This window comes from Anas platyrhynchos, chromosome 8, assembly GCF_047663525.1.
Source record: "Anas platyrhynchos isolate ZD024472 breed Pekin duck chromosome 8, IASCAAS_PekinDuck_T2T, whole genome shotgun sequence".
In the NCBI taxonomy this organism is placed as follows: Eukaryota; Metazoa; Chordata; class Aves; order Anseriformes; family Anatidae; genus Anas; species Anas platyrhynchos.
In genome coordinates this window covers 17,778,871-17,798,451 of record NC_092594.1, presented here as the reverse complement: position 1 = coordinate 17,798,451, position 19,581 = coordinate 17,778,871, and the positions used below count along the sequence as shown (strand labels likewise).

Here is a 19,581-nt window from a genome sequence, read left to right as displayed (position 1 = left end):
CTGGATTTCTTTCTTTCCCGCTGCAGCTCCAGCAAAGCAAATCTAACTAAACTAAAAACACTTGTTTGGGCTAAACTGCAAATGTTTTCTTCAAACATCTTTGGTGTGAACTTGCAAACAAGCTTTCCCAGGTCCAGCTCTGTTCTGGTTCAGCTGGTATATTTGATCTCTGGAAAAAATATTACAGCATTTACTTACTGTAGGCAAACAAAAGTCTCTTTGGAGGACCCGAAACGCAATCTGTCACTTTCATTTCAAATCATTTGAAACGTCTCTATAATTTTAACCATAAAATGGGAAGTGCGACTGGCTAGTCACTGTTCCTTTGTAAAGCATTCAGATGAAACTTTGCATTTTTTTTTCCCTCGAACTTTTCCCGTTCGTTGGCTCGTTTGGAAGCCGGCAATTCCCCAGGATGAAGTTGCGGAAAGTTGGCTGTTGCTGAATTTGCATTTTTCCCAGAAGAGAGACGGAGACAGAGGGAAAAATGTCGCCGTGCTGCATCGCGTCCCCCGCGGGCCTGCCCAGCCTCACCTCCTCCACCCGCCGGCATCCTCGGCGGCGATTCCCCCCGTCCCCGCTCGGACGCAGGATTGCAGCTCCAGCTCCTCTTCCCTGCGCATCATCAACATGTTGTTTCCAGGGTCATAAATTTGCACGGTGATGAGACACAACCAGATGTTAGGATACGTGAAGCGACTGGCGAAGCAGCCTGCCTGGCGCAGCCCCCGCCGCTGGAGTCCGCCGCCCGCTAATGAGAAGCAGGTCTGGCGCCTCGAGCTGGGCCAGGACAGACGGAGAGCATCCCCAGGAGCTGCCACCTCGACCCCCGGCCCGCTCTCACTGCCCGGGGAGCACCTCGGGGCTCTTCGGTGGCTCTTGGCTTCTGGCAGCCATCTGGAAAGCTGCTTTGGCCCGGCGCAGGGAGGGACGCGCGAGGCCGTGGTCCTCCTTGCTAGCAAGGAAGCCGTGTGGTGCTTTGTCGTGTCAAAACGCTTCTGAGACGTGGGTTTGGGATGGTGTGTGTGGCTGAACGGGTCGGGTTTTAATAGAGAGAGCCATGGGGAGGTCGTAGCTCAGGATGCTGATCCTGTATCCGCTGCTGGGAACCTGTGTTGGTGTGAAATACGCATTTCTGTCTGACTTCAGCCCCATGCCCTGAGGTGCCCATGTCCCCTGGGTGGGAAAGGGCTGGGGAGGGTGGCACTGCCAGGGGATCCTGCAGGGAACACGCTGTGGTCCTCGGGACAGCCACAGCTTTTGGCCAGCACGTAGCAGACGCTACCCCAGCGATCCAGGCCCTCGTGGTGTTTTGGGGTATGCACTAAATGTCTGGGGACGCACACCCTGATGACAGTCCCTGGGCACAGCCCTCCTGTGAGCACTTTCTCATCGTGATCTCCTTCCACCTCTGTCTTGGGGGTCCTCGGGGGTCCCTGCTGTCCCCGGGAGGAGGCTGAGCCGTGCGTGGGGCTGGCACGGCTCCGTTGTAGCATCAGGGCAGCCCTTGCAGCATGGGGTGAGTTTCAGTCGATTAAGATAATCCCATGTGGAGGTGAGGCCTTAGTGCCACTTCTGTGTCCCTTTGTCCTTCCCTGGACCACGCAGGTGGTGGTGGCACCTCCTTCTCCACCTCCTTGGGAGAGGAGACCCATCTGAAGGGGTGTGCTGCTACCAGACCCAAGGGCTTTGTGCTGGACAGGGTGTCCTGGGGAGCACTCCTTGCTCAGAGGTTCAGGAGCAGCCTCCGACATGGCCAAGAAGGAAACAGAGCTCGGGGAGACCTTGGAGGGGACACAACACTGCAGGGCACGTGGCCGTGAGCATCCTTTTGGGCTGTGGTTCAACCCTGTTGGGATTTAGGGGACACAAGAGGGAGGGCGAACACTTGTGGCTCCGGTGCTGAGCCCCCGAGGGGTTTCACCACCCTCCCGGAGAGCCCCCGTCCTCCTCCTCGCTGCAAAGCCAGGAGAAAGGCGGCCGTCACCTCGCCGCCCCGAGCGTGTAAAGGGAAGGAAAAGGGAAGGAGGGGACGGGGCCTTACAGGGGGTGAGGGGACCTCGGCCTCCCCATCGAGCCTCCGGGGCCCCGCTCCTTTGTGCGGCGCAGGTTGGAGGGAGTTTGGGTTAAAAGGGGTTAACAGCTCTGTGCTGTAACACATGATTGGTCTTTATGAGGTTGAAACTCTTGTCTGTTTGAGGCCTACAGATGATGCTAAAGAGCACAATAATGACAGCAATTCAAAGCAATCTAATTATGCAAACGGGAGGCTAAACAATTTCATCATCCTTAAATTAGATTGTCCTAATGAGATAAAGACACCAATTAATCCTGAATTAATTTCAATAGCCTATTTCAGGCAAACACTTTAATATGCAAATGTAAATGAGAAACAAAGCCTACTGTAGAATGCCAGAGTTCAGAACCTCTCTCTGCACAGCTGCAGCGGGTGTAAATAGTGTCTAATGAGTTTGCATGGGAAGGCACAACCGGCTGAAAATCCCAGCCCGCGCACGGCACAGCCGCTGCCGCAGGTACCCCCGCCTGGCTCCGGGGAGATGCCGTGCACGGGACACGGGCCGGGAGCTGCCGTGGGATGCGGGGCTTTAACGAGACGCTGGAGCCGAGCACCTGGCCGGTCGCCTTTCTAGGACACGGAGATGGTTTTAATTAGCCGGTGGATAATTGGTTTAAATTAGCCGCTTTGCTCTGCGCTCGCAGAGGTCCGCTCCCGGATTTTCTCCCAGGCGCTTGGCAGGGGAAAGGGCAAAGCCTGAGATGTAGGTTACGGGGAAGGCAGATGCCCTCCCTAGCATCTCCTGCCTTGCTCCCCATCCGTAACAAAGCACCCCCAGCATCTCCTCTGAGCCCTCCTGGCAGCAGGCACCTGCCCCAGGGGCCTGATCCTGCACTCAGCCTTGTGCTTCCCCGTGAGCAGGGGTGCTGTGGTGCTGTGCAGGGGGCCACGAAGGCAGCTGTGGCTGATGGTCATGCTGGGTTATTCCTCTGGCTGTGTCCCTTCTCCAGCAGGCCCCGGGAATATGCCTTGGAGGAAGTGTTAAAATAGCCCCAAAAAATGGTTCTGTCCCAGAACGAGCACCTTTTGGGTAAGCCATGCCTTACCCCTTCCAGGGCTGCTGCTGGAGGACAGCATGAACAGAAAGGCTCCGTGTCCTTCCAAAAATACATGACAACCGTGGACGTTCTTCCCTTTAAAAACATCCATCCCCTGTTTGGATTGTGCCAGGGTTTATCTCCAGCATCGCCCCGTGGCAGCGCGTGCTGCAGGTTCAGGAGGCGCCTTCCCACCAGCACCACTCGTTGACCTCCACCGAGCAAACAGCTCGATCTTCCCTGCGTGCTGGAGGGAATTCGCTCTTTGTTTTGGCCCCGTGTGGTCACCCCACCGGGACATTTCATGGAGCAGGGAGACGTGTGAGTTCCCATCCCCTCCTGCACGGACTTTAGGGCCAGATAACGTCCCTGCGGTTTATTGTCCCCTCCTGCTGAGCTCCGGAAGGCTTTGCAAGTGGTGATTGGCAATTTCGGCGCTTCCAGTGGGAAATCTTGGGCCAGCATCGCCTGTGCAGCGTGGGATTTCATCCGTGCTGGGCAGACAGCAAGCATCCCTTCCCATTCCTGCGGCCTGAATGGGCACGGGGTTTATTGACGGATGAGTGGAGGCAGCGAAAGGGCTGACGGCCCGGAGCTCGCGGCGTGCCAGCAGACCTGGAGATCTCCTAGCACACGTTTGTCCTTGGAAAAAAGACAATCGACTCGGTAAATCGCTTCATCTCTGGCACTCGGGGTACCAGCACTGCCTTTTCCTCTGGAGCCTGGGAGATTTTTTCCAAATCCTTTGGCGCTGCCTGGGCTCTGCTCTCGGTGCCGTCGGCAGCACAAATTCTGACTCCATGGGTGCTGCCGTGCCACGGATGGAGATGTGGGTGAGAGCTCACTGCTCCCAAACCAGAGCAGGGCCATCCTGCTGGTGCCTAACCCATGCTTCGGGGCAGAGGCGTGCCCAGGAGCTCGTGGAGATGATGCTTGGAGAGCCGGGGGTCACCGTGCCCGGGCGTGGGGATGTGCCGGGGCACCCGGGGGGGTGCTGTTAGCAGCCGCAAGCTGCATCCAAAAGAGGATGACAGATCGCTGCCCGCGGCTGTGGTTTCCCGTTAATTAACACCAGATCTGCGCATTACCCGCTCACCCCATGGGACGAGCCGGGGCTGAGGCAGGGGCGAGCGGCACCGGATCGCACCGTTGCCAAATCAGCCGGCTCGTGCAATATGGTGCGCATCTGGCCGCCCGCCAGCGGCGGGAGCACAAAGCAATGCCTGATTCAGCAAAAAAGCCTGCCCGGCCCCTTCGGAGATCTTGTGAAGCAGCAGAAAGAGTTTCTCCCTCCTCGCCGTTGCTCTCGGGCCAGGACTGGGCGCCATCAAATCCATTTAGCCATCTCGGGGAGGCATGGCCACGGCCTCTCGCCTCAGCTTCAAGCCGTGGATGGGTGCAGAGTCCTCCTGACTCGCCGTCCGGGCACGGGCTTTGTTGCCTGGATCCATCTGCAGCCGAAGCCTGGCAGTCCCCGGAGGAGCCAAGCATGCTCCTGAGCCCCAAACCAGGGATGCTCGCTCATGCGTTGGCGAAAGGGCTCTAGCAGTCAGCCAGGGGACTTGTAAAAACGCTACCACGGGGCCTCCTGTTTATTCCTGCGCTCCCCGCGCTCTGCTCGCACATTAAGAGGTGGTATTTTTTTAGCTGCCAGTGCCGCTGCCTGGCGGATCCAGCTGGTTTTCCTTCCCCCCTCTGAAATCACGCCGTCTGCAGCCAGACGTGTCCTCACCCCACTGGCGTGGGGGGAATCCGGGCTGGTTGGGGGAATAAAACCGCGCGGCACCGGCAGCGGGTCGGTTACTGATGAGCCGTCCAAGGCGCAGCGGAGAATCTGCATAAAATATTCCTCGTGGAGCTCGGGTAGCTGGTTCCAGCCCAGATAACAGGCTGACAGGCGCCGAGGAAGGATGCCTTTAACCTTCACAAAAGTGAGAGGACAGGAGAGAAATGAGCCAGGCAGCGGTGTCACGAAAATCACAGCCTCAGCGATTTGGATGCGTCTCGCTCTGCCGCAGAGTTTTGCGCGGAGGAGGGAAAGCAAACAAAATGTTGGGAGGAAGCTGGTGGACAAGGGGCACGGGTCTGCCAGGGATGTAAATGTCCCCGGCCCCCGTTGTGGGGAGATTTGCTCCTGGTGGGCCTGGAGAGCTGGAGATGGCATCGCTGTGGGATGCCCCGTGGTGCACAGATGGGATTAGCAGGAGACCACGGAGCAGAGGTTGGGCACCTTCTTTGGGTGCCGCTGCCCACTGGTGTGAGATTTAAATCTGGGGGAACCATCATTTCTATCATTAAAAGGGTCTCTGGAGGCGCAGGAGGGTCTGTGCATTGGGTTATGTGCTTATTATGGTTCAACTCGTGGCTGGTGCCACCTGCCCAGCCTGCTCTGGATGTGTCCCCATGGGAAGAAGAGGTGACAATTCACCTGGTGCAAGGAGGTTGGAAGGGACCGGGAGCACGGTGGCACGTCTCAGCCTGTCACAGAATCACAGAATTTCTAGGTTGGAAGAGACCTCAAGATCATCGAGTCCAACCTCTAAGCTAACACTAACAGTCCCCACTAAACCATATCCCTAAGCTCTACATCTAAACGTCTTTTGAAGACTTCCAGGGATGGTGACTCCACCACCTCCCTGGGCAGCCCGTTCCAGTGCCTCACAACCCTTTCAGTAAAGAAATTCTTCCTAACATCTAACCCTCCGCCCCATGAGCTGCTATGCAGCTCCCCAGCCCGAATGCTGAACGATTTGGGGAAATAAAGCAAGATTTTCAGCCCTGCTTTTCAGTGGGGCTTTTCCTGCAGAGCCTGGAGGGACGGCATCTGGGTGTCCCCGGCCCAGCAGCTTCCCACCAGTACCAGGCAGCGCTTCGGGGACATCTTGTGACACTCGGCGAGACCAAAAAAAAAAAAAGGAGAGGAGGGGATCGACTCTTCATCTGGGATGGAAATGGAGCTGGTGAAAGGACGGATGTTTTCTCTTTTGCCTTGAGGTTAGAAAACAGCAGGAAACCCTTGCTTGAAGAAAAGGCACATGGCCACCAGTGTGACTCGTGCAGTCTCTGCCGCCTTGAAGTCAGCCTGGAAACAGAGTTCTGCGGTGGGTAAGATTTCACAGACTCTCCACGGTTGCTGGCTGCAGCCTTCCTCGTGCCTGGCTTGCATTTTTGCCATATTTCTCCTAGCCTGGGGGGCTGCCTTCATGCAATGGGTATCACGCAGCGGGGTGAGGCAGACGCTGCCTTGTCTCATGGATGCAGCTTTCCATGGCACAAAACCGCCTGCGTGGGTGCCCTGGGGGAGGCTCAGCTCCAGCCTCAGCTTCTGTCCCAGCACCCAACCCCACAAAACCTTCACAAAGCGAGCGCGCCCCGCGCCGAGGACCCCACAGAGCTAACTTTGCCTTTCTTGTTTATTAATAAGCATCTTTGCCGAGTAACCAAGATGTATTGAGCTGGGACTCCCCGAGTGCGAGCAGCCAGAGATAGCTTTGACTTTTCCTTTTTTTTTAATTTACCTTGTGGGGCTGTGGGAAATGAGCAATCCTTCTGGCTGTCAATATTGCCAGCGGTGCCGCTGCCCCGGGACCGGCGTCAGCCTCGCGCCCACCCGGAGCTGGCATGATGGGGGCAGAGCCGACGGGGCTCTTGCACCTCCCAGAAAATGGCTTTTGCATCAGCTCTCCCCCCTTCCCACCTTGCCCATGCAGATGTTTTCTTCTATTTATTCCACCCCAGCCCTTCTCTTTCCTTCCCCTGCCTTTGATGCGGGCTCAGCTATCTGCAGGGTCTTTTTTTACATCTTGCAAAGGAAAGCCCGGCTTTTGCAGCAGAGCAACACCCACAGAACGCTCCCAGGGCTGGGGGGCACCTCCTCTGCCCCTCTCCTCTCCCCCCACCCATCATTTTCCCTCTCAGTAACAGCCAGGGCTCTCACAGTGGCTTTTGGGGTCACCTCACCCCAATCAGAGGGGTTTTCTCCCATGCTTTCAGGACTGGGGAGAAGCAACCTGAGCCTCCAGGTGGCCAGGGAGGGCAGGGCATCATCTGCACCCTAATTAAGTGCTAATGAAGTGATGTGGTGCAGCTGAGTGTGGCTGGGGGCAAGGAGACAAAGAGGAGATAAAAGGGGCTGGAAGAGGGCTTGTGGGGCCTTTTTGGGGCAGAGTTGGGGACCTGAGGACTGCAGGGACACCTCTCCTGCTTATGATCCTAAACTGTGAGTAGGGCACTGGGGGGGTTTGCTGTGGGGTGCTGCTTGGTTGTGGTCCAGCCGTTCCTCTCCCGTACTTCCCATTTCTCCCTGCTGAGACACTTCAGACCCAAACCATCCTAAGCGACCTCCAAACACCAGTGATAAATACCTTCCCCCATCGTTACGGCTCCATCCCATCGCGGTGCTGATGGCAATAATGGTGCTCCTAACCCCAGCACGTCCTCTTAACGTGGGTCGTTCTCCGAAGTCGCTCGATGCCTCCTGACAGTGCGGCCGGGTGCACCGCGGACATCGCTTAACCCCGGTGAGCCAGAGAGGAGCCCCGGCAGCTGAGAGGGGCCGGCACGGGGCGGGCAGGGGAAGGACATTGATTTTATGACAAGGGGCAAAGCCGGTGTCAGCGCGGGGACGTTTCAATTAGCGCCGGCGGGAGGGAGCCTGGGCACGGCGGAGGAGCTGCGGCCGCTTCGCCTGTAATTTATTTTTTTTAAACCGTGGTGAAAAATGAACCCCAAATTAGAATTCCCATTAACAATTAGCATAATCAAAGGAGACACGTTATAATTTCAGCAGAAAGGCACTCAGTGATGGCACGGTGGCCGGGGATAATGACAGCCAGCGAGCAGTGGATGGCCGCAGCGGTGCCGCCTGTGCTCACACGGCCCTGCTATTACCCTGCCTGCTGCTGTGCATGGCACCATCCCCTCGCAGACTCTCTGCAGGCTGGAAATTGCCCCCGAGCTGCTCTCGGTGCCAGAAGTATCGCCCTGACTCGCTATTGCCTTCTCCATGCCCAAATGTTGTCCCTCTGTCCAGGGAACACAGGCTGGCACCTGGAAAGGGAAAATCACCTGCCCAAAAAGCAAAGTCTCTCCTGTTTTTGGCAAAGGAGCTTGCTTTCAGGTTAGCTTATCTGAATAATCACACAAGTGGAGATATCCCAGGGTGCCGGGGAAGATGCAGAAATGCATCCCATCTGTGTGCGCCGCGGCATCAAAGCCAGAGCTCTCCGAAAGGAGGTCGGGCTGGCGCGTGCTTGGGTGCGCAGGGGGTGGAGACGCGCTAAAAACGAACCGCTGCCGGAGTGACCCACTTGGTGTCAGGGCCAAAAGCTTGCGTTTTGAGGGCTTTTTTAGATCTGAGATCGCTTTGGATTACGGTTTACGTAAGACAACGCGAACCTTGAAAGTGCTGGGCTGGAAGCAGGGCTGTCAGTTCCGTGCCCAAGGAGCACTTTGATCAGCGGGGAGGGAAGTTTTGGGCTTTGCTCCGCTGAGGATCTCCAACGTGCTGGGGAGGCTCCCTCCGAATCTGGAGCAGAGTCAGGAGAGCGGCTCCCTGTGCCTCCAGGTGCAGGGGGCAAAATGCAGGAGCTGCCCTGAGCCTCCCCAAACCTGGGGGCATGGACAAAAGGGAGTGGGGATGAGCACTGGTGTCCTGATGTGGCTGGTGGCCCCGTGCACCCCTGGCACCGCTGGATTGCTTTGGGGAGCCTGGAAAACAGAAGCAGGTCTGCTGCCAGGGTTAAATTCATGGGCTGGAGGGAGGAGGGGAAAAAAGAAGAGGTCTGCAGATGGGCTAAGACCCAAATCCAGCTTTCCCAGGGGGTTTCCCCATCCTCCTGGCCCAAAGCGGTGCTGGGAGCAGCTGGGGAAGGGGAGCGAGCGCCGTGTGTTGGCGGAGGGGGGTGGGATGCTCGTGCTCGAGCAGCCTGCTCCCCGCGGAAGGCAGTTACTGGCAATTTACAGCGTGCACAGGGAAGTCCCCGGAAGAGGCTTTAAGAGTCGTTGAGCCAACGCGCAACTATATATCAGTTAATGAAGTTTAATAGCAGCGGGTAAGAACTGCACTGCGGCTCTGGGATCCTCCTGCGAGCGCGGTTATGGGCTAAAAAGAGAGGCAGGGAAAGCAGTCCCTCGCTCCTGCCCATATGTTGTTCCCTCCGTGCCTCGCAACTCGGCTGCCTTTAATGGCGAGGCAGTCCCACAGAGGTGATAACGGGAGCTGGCTGGCATCTCGGCTGCTCCTGCCGCATCAGCAGGAAGAGTCTGGGGCACTTCGGGAGGGTGAGTCAGGCCTTTCCCGAATTAGCTCCAAAACGGGCTTTTTTTCAGCAGGAAGGCCTGGGGTGGAGCTCGCTTCTCCTCTGTTTCATTCCTCTGAAGGTCTTTCCTCCAAATCTGAAAGGAGCTTCTATAAAATCATTTTTTTCCCCCCACTGTACGCACGTGCCCAGGATTGTATGTCTCAGCTGCCCAGCCACGGATTCATTCGTTGATTTTTTGGGGTAAAAATTGGAGTATGTGGTGAAAATCTAACTGGTGGAGTGCTGGGACACCAGTAAACCTGGGGGTGATGGGGTGGGGGGAATGGGAGAGAAGGCAAACTGCAGAGGTGTTGCTTGGATGGCAAATCCTTTTCCTAGCTGCTGTGCTGGGGTCCCTACCCCATTGCCCTGCCCATCGGGTGCCACTCGGGGTGCTTAAAATTTGGCAAGAGCAGTGCAGGAGGCCGTGTGTGCATCCCTTCTGCTCCTGCAGCCTCCAGGGATGTCTCCTCCATCGCTCGTTGCGGTGACACATCGCACATTTACGCTCTCATCATTCTGCTCAGGGTGGTGCTGGGCTCGTGGGTCCCAAAATTGGCTTGGGGTGGAGCAGGGAAGAGTAAATCCTCCAGCTGGTGCCTGGAGAGTGACTTTCACCCTATTTGTGCAGCAGCGAGCCTCCTGCTCTCACGGAGGTGGACGTGCTGGGTATGTGGCAGCTCCTTGGGGATCACCAGGCACCCCCGGGGCCACTCTGGCTGCGGTGTGGAGGGGTTTTGCAGCCCCAATTTCCCCGTGGTGACAGGAAGGCTGGCGGCAGTCTTTGGGAGATCTTGACCCAGTTTTCTTGCCAGCGCCCGGAGGCAACGCGTTTTGGGAGCGCCTCTGCCAAGCTCTGCTGGTGCTGGCAGGCGGCCGGCTCAGGGAATTTGTCCCGGGGAGGGCATTGCTTCTCCCTGCCTGGCTTTGGTTTTGGGAGGATGGAGCTCTTCTTAGGAGAAAGGCAACCCAAAATGCCACCGCCAGGCTGCTGAATTTGGGGAGCAGCTGGTAACATGCCAGTGCGGGAAGGGGACGTGCCCCTGCGCACCCTCCAAGTTTGAATATCCCGAATAAATCCTCCCTGACCCCATCCCTCTCCCTTTCCTCCCCTCCCTCTCCTTTCCCATTGCCAGCTCCTGGTAACCCAGGCCCAATAATTTGGTCGTAATAAAATGTGACTGCCGGGGCTATTTTTACGGAGCTGGCATTCATTTGCATGCCGGCTCCGTGTGGGGCCCCAGGCGATCTCTTTTCCTCTCCCTCCCCGCACTCCCCCCACTTCCTCCGCCCCGCTGGCATGGCTCTGATCAGAAGTGACAACAGAAACACAGCCGTATTTCCCGGAGATTTACCGAGTTAGATGATGAAAGCTCGGAGGAGCGGCAACAACGGGAAGGGGGACTGGGAGGGGAGCGGGGAGGAGGGGGGGGAAGTTCCGAAACTGATCACTTTCAAATGTCAGCTCTGCTCCCAGGGGCTCTCGGAGCGAAGCTGCTGTTTGTGGAAGCACCGTGGGACCGTCGAGGTGGGGATGGAGGAGGCCAAGTCCCCACACATCCCACCCCCAAGGGCTGCTCTGTGGGGTTTTGTCCTCCACCGGGTGCTGAGGCTGCCACCCGCGTCCTCGTGCCCCTCTGCCTCCGGGCTCAGCATCCTCTGAGCAGGATGAAGGGGAAGGGATGGGGACCAGCTCCCTGCTGGCTCCTCTCCTCCTTCCCCAGTGGTGCCAGCGATGCCATCGGGCTGTCCCAGCAGCGGAGGGGATGAGCGAGACCCTCCCATCTCACGGAGTGCGTGGTGACCCCGTCCTCCCTGCCGTCCTCGCCCTCCCTCCCCTTTCTCTCTCTCCGTCCTCTCCGCCGCGCCGCTGTCAAGCCGCTTGATCACCTGCCAGCCCGTATTGATTTTTGCTTCCCAATCTCCAAGCTGGATGGAAGGAAAAGATTAAAAACAGTTTGTCAGTTTGAAGTTGAATAAGAATCCAGCGCCAGGGACATCTCAGGGGCTTGGGGGGGGGGGAAGAAGGGGTCAAGGCTGAGGGATGGCGCTGGGGGGAGCGAAACCCTCTTGCACCTTCCACCCTGGTGATGCTCTGTGGTGGCTGGATCCGGCACACCCACTGCATGCTGATGGACCTCCAGGTGCCAGCAGGGTGCTGCCTTCATCCCAAAGGGACGGACATCCCGTGGAGGGTCCCCGATGTCCCCTTTTGGGGTGCCCTGGCTGCCTCGCGGTGCCCAGCCCCGGTGCTCCCGTCCCCGCGTGTCCCCGCCGCCGGTGCCATTAGTATTCATGTGGCGGGGCTCCTGCTGTCCTTGTCAAGACTGAGTGGGCAGGCTAAGGAAATTTGCCCTTCAAAAAATGAGAATCATTTGAGTCAGGGAAGCTCTTCCCTCGTGCGTGTGGTTTCCTTGCCAGCCCGGGGGATGACGGATGGGTCGCAGCGCTCCCCGCGCGGCAATAAGGGGCCGTCGGGCTGCGGGTCGGTGCTGGCGCTGGGCACCCAGTCAGGATCTGCTGAGATGGATTCACCTAGGTAAAGAAAGAAAAAAAAAAGGGTGGCTGTGCTCCCGTTTATACCCACAGGTGTGTTTCCCGATGTCCTCGGCCGGGGTAAGCTGGCAGAGTTCCTCCAGGGTCAGCAGTGTTGTGCTGGCTTGCACCCAGAGGCGAGGACCTGCTCCTCCCAAGAACCAGAGCCGGGCAAGGGGCTGGGAGGCCGAGGAGGAAAGCGAGGTGGCCTCGTGAGTGCAGGGTCTGCCCCCGTCCTGGTGCCACGGGCACGGCATTTTGGCCACCGATGGAGGCTGCGTCCTCCCCGCGGTGCCTGCTGCAGGTCCTGCACCCCCATGGGGTGGGAGCGGCAGAGCAAACCGAGCACGAGAAGCTCGCAGGGAAAGGTCACGGAGAGTTTCAGGTGGAAATGTCACTGCGGCTCTGTCAGAGGGGTAACGGAGCCGAGGCTGAGGTCTTACAGGAGCTTCCCTCAAAAATGTGTGGGTGCTGCAGGGCCACCTCACCCCCTGCCCCTAGGAGATGCTCCTGCTGGCTCCACCAGCCCCAAACCTGGGGGGGATTTGGGCACCTCCTGAGCAAGGGGGACCCCACGGACACGATACCAGTCGGGCACGTGTCTGCCTGGCTGTGTAAGGCCAGCTCTTCCCCCCAAACCTGCTGGCCAGCCCGTGGAGCTGCCCCCCTGCGCTGGCCAGCTCCGGAGCTGCCTCTGACTTCTCCCCAGCCTTAATTACCAAATTTCCATATCATCAATTCCCCGCGAGTCAGCACTTGACAGGGGAGGCTGTGGCTACTGTCCTTGCTGCTGCCATCAGAGAGCACCAGCTCTGTCCAGGGGACAGCTCTCCAAACGTTATTTTTATCTCTGTCTCATAAAGCCTGTTCTGTATAAATATATTTTAATTAATTAATAAATGGGACGTAATGAATCCTGGCAGGGTGACATTTGAGCAGAAAGCGAGGCTTAAACAGATCCTGACATGTGTTAGCTGGGAAAACACAACACAGCCGCGTGTGCACCACACACACACATCTCCTTGCTTGCCAGGGCTGTTACAGGTTGCAGAGAGCCCTTTTTTTTTTTTGAGGCAGGGGCAGTGAGAGCTGCGTGCAGCACGTGGGGGTGTGGAATAAATGTATAGGTGAGCCTCTGGGTCATCTACATCCTGCGATGAGGAGGAAGGAGTGGGTCGCTCCCTTTCAGCTTGGTGAGGTGTCTCCCAACAATAGGATTTGCTGGAAATTTCGGTAGGGTTTGCTGGAAATTTGCTGTGCAGTGGGCTCTGGGTGCCCCCAGATGTGCTTCCTTCCAGTGCCATCTGAAGGTTGCCCTTTGTGCATCCTCTTCTGCATCCAGGGTTTGGTCCAGATGTGGTCTCCTCCATCCCAAAACCCATCATTCGTTGTGTGTCAGGGTGAGTGTTGTCCAGCCCCAAACCTTACAAGTGACCTTCTCTTTCCTCATTCTCCTTTCCAGGAATGTGAGCCCGTGGCTCTGCTGTGCTGCGGCTCCAGGAGCTGCTCGCCGATTTCTTAATCCTAACGCCCTCGGCGTGTGAGGGGTGAGGCAGGCAGCGTGGAAGCACTGCCCAAGGACCTACAAGGCTGACAGAGCCTTCTCCCTGCAGACGCCCTCGGTTACTGCCTGTGACAGCACCCCGCCGGCTTTTCTTCCCTCTGCCAAAGCCCAGTGGCTACCAGCGGGGTCTGCTCAGATCTTCCCCTTCGAGATCTTCCCTTTTGGCATCATAAATCTGCTCCGTAGTGAAGGATCCCAGCTCCGTGCCCGCATCCTGAGCTGCCTGCGGGGAATTTGGGGAGAACGGGGTAGGAAAGGACGTGTCCAGGACGCTGTGACCCGCTACGGTTGTGTGCGTCCATAAATATTTTGCTTTTAGGGCTTGATCGAATAGGAAGGATGTGCTGTTCGCTGTCGAGCTCCAGTTGTGAGCTTTGACTGCTGGAACAATGCAGGGAACCGATTCGAGGCTGGTGTCCGTGTGGCAGGGGGGGTGGCTGGGGATTTCAGCGTTTTCCTCCGTGGATCGGGTCGATGTTCCTCCCCTGTCCCTGGAGTGGCGAATAATATAGTGGTTGGCTCTGCTTCGCCCAGCAGGGTTATTGTCATCCTTGCTAAAGTTTGACATTTTACACTTTAACTAAGCGCAGCCTTAGGCGAGGAGCTGCTAAGAGACAGATTTCCTTATTAAAAGAAGATGTCACCAAAAGAGCAAGTCAACAAATGCGCCACTGCCCAGAAACAGCCAGGGGAGCAGGGGGGAGGCGAGGTGGGGGCCGTGGGGTGCCTTCGCCGCGGGGTTGTGCGTGCAGCACCCACGGCAGCGGGGCTTTGGGGAGCTGCTGCCCGCCAGCTGCGGGGTGTTTGGGTGTCTGCGCGGAGGATCTCAGCGTCTGAAAACATTTCCAAGGGTTTTTCCTCAATATTGCGATCGCAAAATGCTAGACACAGAGAGCTGCAGGCAACTGCTCTTTTTTTTTTTCCTTCTTTTTTTTTTTTTAATCGGAGCGTGCCTGGTGATGTGCCTTTTCCCTGTGCTGCTGACAATGGGTTTTCGCTCCCCTTTATGGGGTTTAAGTATAATACACTTAATGGCAGTTAGTGATGTCAGTGCTCTTTGGTATAGCAAATCTCTGGTGTGAGATAATCTCGGTTAATGATCAGCATAAAACAGATAGAGGTCAGTATTTTAGCGGGGCTATAAATCCCGCCTTTACCGCGACAGAGGGTGGAAGGGGGCGATCCCATTAACCTTTCTGCTGTACCGATGGGGTGCGCGTCCCTCCGTGGTCAGCTGGGCGGAGGAGCATCCTTCGGCTCCTGCTCACCTCTGGGGCTCCCTGGCTTCATCCTGCTGCTGCCAAACCCGGGCACCACGGGGAAGCCAAAATCCTTGGGGCAGCTCCGAGCCGTGCACCAAATCACCAGGGGTTTGTGGGTTTTGGGGAGGCACCAGCTGGGAATGTGCCGCCATGGCCTGGATGCTCTGATCCTGTCAGCGGAGAGAAAGAGAAGTGGCGTGGAAGGGGGGAAAAATAAAGTCAATGGAGCATTATGGTTAAGAATCAAACGGCATAAAAGTCAGGAAATAAAGCGTTTAAAGCTCCTGCAGGAGCACTGAATCGGTGAAGGCTGTGCTTGGGTAGCACCAGCCCTGGCTCTTCCCTTTCCTCGAGGATGAGAGGTGGTGGTTTGGCGATGCCTTTGGCGCACAGCTTGCTGTGGGGCTGTCGGGTTTGGGCTGGCGTGGGATGTGAAGAATTTGGGCAGAACGGCTCAGCTGATGCTGAGGATGAGAAGGGGAAAGTCAGGCAGCGATATAAGAAAGCTGCTGTCTTTTGGCGCAGAAATATCTGCGGTGTCTGAGCTGGATTTGACATTTCACAGAGGTCCTGGCCTCAGGGAAGGGCGTTTTCCTGAAAAAAACCCTCAAGATTTGGTCTGAAAAGGCTTGTGCGTGATGCGTTGGGAGTGTTTTGGCAGGTAGCATTGAAAGGAAAGCATCCTGGAGCTCCTGGTGTGCCCTCAATGTACCCAGTCTGTGCCGTGGGGAGGTTGGGGAGGCCTCCTGCCCCTGGGATGGGCTTCCTCAACCTCATCTTTTAGCAGAAATCAGCAGGGCAGTGGACACGGTGCATCTCTGGAGGGGCTGCTCTGCTCCAGAAGAGCATCCGTACTCCCAGGACCACTGTGGGGTCACGGGGAGGGTTTGGGGAGCAACAGGTCCCCTGCAGCCGCATCCTCTGGCAGAGCCTCCGTGCCTCTCCAGCCCTCCGTCCTCCTTCCAGCACCACTCACAGCGGGGATTTGTCTTGCAGCACGTCTGGGCGACCCAGGGCTTCGCTGCCATTCAGGCCACACCTCGTCCCCGATGTCCTTGATGAGTTGCCTCGGTTGTAGGGTCGCACTAATTCGATCAGCGTTGGAAAGCAGTGCGGAGCCGGAACCTTTTTCCCTGTCTTTCAACTGAATGGATAGAGAGGGCAGGAATAAAGGCTCCCTCGGGTTCTGGTTCATATGTCACCATGAAGTGCACTAATGAATCACTGGTCCCAGAGCACATTTGTGGCTTGTTACTAGCAGATAATCCTGCGCTGTGACCCAATTGCTACTTGGCTGCCCAAGAGGAGATCTTCCTCCGAGGCCCCGAGGAGCAAAGACGGGCAGGGCTGCAAGTCGCCGTCAGCTCTGGAGCTGAAGTGATGCGTTCATTAGGGAGCTTTTTTCATGGCTAGCGTTTGCTTTTTCTTTTTTTTTTTTTTTTTTGCCAACACAGAAAGCTTGGAAAAACAGCCCCAAAAACTCATTGCCCTGAGGCTGGAGGACAACTCCTCCAGCTTTGCTGGACGCCTCGTGCCTTCGATCCCCTCTGCAGGGCAAGCAGCTCCTGCAGCCCCCAGGAGGCCACTTGTTGGGGACTCCTCCACTAAACCCAGAGGAGATGAAGGTGTGCAACGCCAGGATTTGCTAGCTGGTGGATAAGTGAATATATTTCTCTCTAAGAAGCGTCTTTACGAGCGTTTTCTCCACCCACAGCCACTTGGCGAAGGGACCGTGCGGGTCAGGGAAGTCACCGGGAGTCAGCAAATACGAGCGCCCCTTATTTATTGGGAAGTTTATTTCCGCATTAAATTTCCACTGACGAGGGTTTCATTAGGCCCACAAGGCTGGTAGAGCGGGGAGCTGGAGGAGTGCTTTCTGCAGCTCCACAGCTAATTTCTTGCTCTGGTTTTTGGATTTCTCGTCGCTCGTGCGCTGGGGCTGCCGAGCGCGCTGAGAGCAGCCTGTATTCAAGTCAGATTTTTTTTTTATTTCCTGCATTTGAGCAGGCCAGAATTTATATTGCTCAGGTCTCCTTAAATTAGTCCGAGAGGATTTCATTTTACAGGCCTGCTTGACTGGGATCCTTTTGGCACGATGGTCTCAGCTTTGTATACAACTGAGATTCATATTTTATGTGTGTATAAAAATCCCAGCCATGAATCTAGCGGCTTAAAACTTCACCTTCATTCTTTACAGCTCAATTCAGAGCGCTCTGCATGCCTCCAGCCGCTGGGTCTCGCAGGCGGCTGAGCTGCAGGAGGAGGGCAGGAAATTGGGGAGAGGGCTCCAAGGGACCCCCTGGCTCTGCTTGTACCCCAAAGGGTCCTTGAGCGAGCCCTGGAAGCCTGCAGCGGCAGCAGGTCTCCAGTTCATTGCGATGCCTTCACCCAGGGGAAATCCAAATTCTGGATTGAGACCTGGGAGAGGTTCCTGGGATTTAGGGGTGCAGCAGCAAGCGAAGGCTCTGGGCAGCTGGGCTCCTGTGTCTCTGTCCCAAGTTACTGCGGACAAATCCATCTACGAGAGTGAAATGCAGCTTAAAATATGGGTGGGAAGTGTCTTCTTCAGAGGGGGCTGCTGAGCCTGATTGCATGCTGCACATGGCTTCACCCACATCTGCATGTGGGACTGGTCCTCTGCTCCTCTGAGGAGGAGATCTGTGGGCTTTTACCTCTGGATGTGCACCCATCCCCTTCCAAAATACTGTGCCACAGGGAGGTGGGAAAGAAAGAAGCTCGCCGCTAGGACCAGCGGAGGTGATCTCAGCAGTCCCTTTCCTGGAGGCTTTCTTCTTGGCTGGGACTCCCAGCAGGGTTCAGTGGAATAACATTTTGAAGAAGCAAGAATTTAAGAATACGGATGCCCAAATGTTGGGTTTCACTCCAGGCTTCTTGGCAATACCTGCTCCGCGTTTGGTTGGCAAGCGTGCCCGGTGCCGCGCCGCCTTGCAGAGCTGGCGCAGCTTGGCTCGCTCCCTGTGAATCCCCCCAGGCTCACGTCAGCCTCAGCAGATTCAACCTGGGCCTGAGAGAACCACAAAGGAAACTCGAAGGAGAGTTGGGAAGTGATGGGGAGCAGGTCCCTGGCTTTGTGCTGCTTGGCCATGGCAGGAGCATCGCTGTGGTGCGCTCCGCAGCGTGGATCTGAAGCACATCCAGCTCCGTGTGCTCCCACCCCAGCCCATGTTTGGCTTTCCAGTGGTTGGGTTTTATCGAGCAGTTCTTTATTGGATTTATCATGCCAGTTGTTAAAGCTTCCAGCTGCTTAAATTTACTTTCTTGTTTTCTCATTTTCTCATCTGTCTTTTCTGTGTTCTTTACAACAAAATCCACCCGGCCCTCTATATCATTAACTCCACGGGCGAGTTAATCAAATTTACTGTCAGGCACAGCTATAGCTGTTGGAACGTTTCTAATTTCTTTGGAGGGGGATATCGGGCTCACGAAGGATCAGTCGGTGCCTCCATTTCTGCTGGCTTCCCTGTAACTCGCCCCGCAGTGGCTGCAATTCCCCAGCGAGCTCAGACTCTCCAGTTCCCACCAGCGTCTTGTTTCTCCTTGCTGCTGGCTTGGTCTGAGTCTTTGGGCTGAGAGCACTTCTGTGCTGCGTGGCCCTCTCCTTGGGTTATCAGCGGGCTGCCCAAACTTACACAGGGGCATTGGGATGTTTTGCCTTCTGCAGGACGTCCTTTGGGCGTAGAAAGAGGTTCTCAAGTCCTTGTGCCAGGCTGGTGCTCACCGTGCATGGGGAGCATCGCTGAATAATCTCCACGGTGTCCTTGGGAAGAGGGCCACAGCGCTGCCTGTGTGGCTGCGTGGCAGTAAAGATGTTTACGGGCTCTCCAGCTGTGTTTATGGGTCACAGTGGGATCCGGAGGCGGAACGGAGACTTGAGAGTCACGGGCGCCCGGCTGCTGCCCGCCCGCTCGCTGTGTGCTGCCCTCAGCCTCCAAAGGCACCTCCTGGAGCCAGGACCTTGCTTGCTGCATCTCTCTCGTGCTCGTGGGCTTGTCTCCAAACCTGGGGGGGTTTGGAGATGTGGCCTCGTGTGTGTGTGTGTGTCCTGCATGCCCTCAGTGGATCTGGGCATGGTGAGCAAGTGTGGAAACACCACCGGGTGTGCGTGCACCAGGCGTGAGCCCCCGTGTCTTGGCACACCTCGTGCCCGTGTACAAACACCATGAGTGTGCACGGGGTGCGAGGCTCTGCCTCCAAATAACCCTGCCCGTACGAGGGGTGGTGGGGAAAGGAGGAGTGGAGAAGGGCCGGGAGAGGGGCAGGGGAGGGCTGGGAGCAGGTGAGGGAACGGGAGGACGGAGGGAGGGGGAGCGAGGGAGGAGGGCTGGGAGAGAAGTAAACAGGGCTGAAATTGCAGGTAAAAATAAAGCCGAAGGAGCCCAGGTGGAATTCATGCAAAGTCTCCTCATCAACACTGCGACTCCCTCCTGTCACGGGAACTGTCATCCGGGCTCGGCTCGTAATGAAAGGGAAAATATTTTATTCAGATTTATTAATTTGAAAATGAAGCCCGCCTGTCGAGAGGGGGACAGTTCTTCTCAATCTGTCATCGTTGAACCACACGCTCCTGACACCGGGATTCATTTGTCTTGTCGGCTCTGACAGTCGGATTCTCCCAGAGCTGTTCCTGGTGGATCGCCCTGGGATTTTAAACCGGATGAAACACATTCCGACAAGGAACAGCCTCTTTATTAATGCAAATTACACGAGGAGGCGAGAGCGCCGGGGAGGGGGAGAGGGAGGGAGGTGACGCCAGCAGCCGCGCTGGTTCCTCTCCCCGTATCGC

At 56.7% G+C, this 19,581-nt stretch overlaps 1 long non-coding RNA gene across 2 annotated transcripts; it reads left to right on the top strand.

Moving 5' to 3' along the window:
• The first annotated feature begins 6,624 nt into the window (after positions 1–6,624).
• Positions 6,625–19,010, top strand: LOC119717565 (uncharacterized). 2 transcript variants are annotated; one of them, XR_011811022.1, is made up of 3 exons: positions 6,625–7,333; positions 7,435–7,634; positions 16,232–19,010. It is a non-coding gene; the product is annotated as an uncharacterized lncRNA (long non-coding RNA). The 2 variants fall into 2 exon arrangements; XR_005267348.2 differs by lacking the exon at positions 16,232–19,010 and adding an exon at positions 13,414–13,709.
• The last annotated feature ends 571 nt before the right edge of the window (positions 19,011–19,581 follow it).